This window comes from Habropoda laboriosa, unplaced genomic scaffold, assembly GCF_001263275.1.
Source record: "Habropoda laboriosa isolate 0110345459 unplaced genomic scaffold, ASM126327v1 scaffold222, whole genome shotgun sequence".
NCBI lineage: Eukaryota > Metazoa > Arthropoda > Insecta > Hymenoptera > Apidae > Habropoda > Habropoda laboriosa.
In genome coordinates, this window is record NW_017100319.1 from 202922 (window position 1) to 203281 (window position 360).

Below are 360 nucleotides of genomic sequence, written 5' to 3' on the forward strand. Positions count from 1 at the left end.
CCCGGCCCCGCCCGCAGCCTCTCTCCTCCTAGGAATTCGCCGACGACCACCTTATTACCGCTTCCGTCCTTCTCACCCGTTTCCAGTTTCGCCCAGCGATCGCCAACCGGCAGCCAGCTGTCTTTCCGCGCGTGTACACCCGCGTATACCTTTCCTACCTTACGCCACCTCTCCGCTCCCTCGCTCTCTCTCTCTCTCTCGGTGATCGCCCTTTCCGCTCGTTCCCGCGATCCTCCAACCTTTGCCGATCTCGCTACTAGCCGCCTCGACGTTCGCGCTAACGTCAAACGGTCGCGGCAGCTACAACGCCGTTCCTCCTGCTGCTCTTGTTGATAGCGGTGGTGGTAGTAGTAACGACGA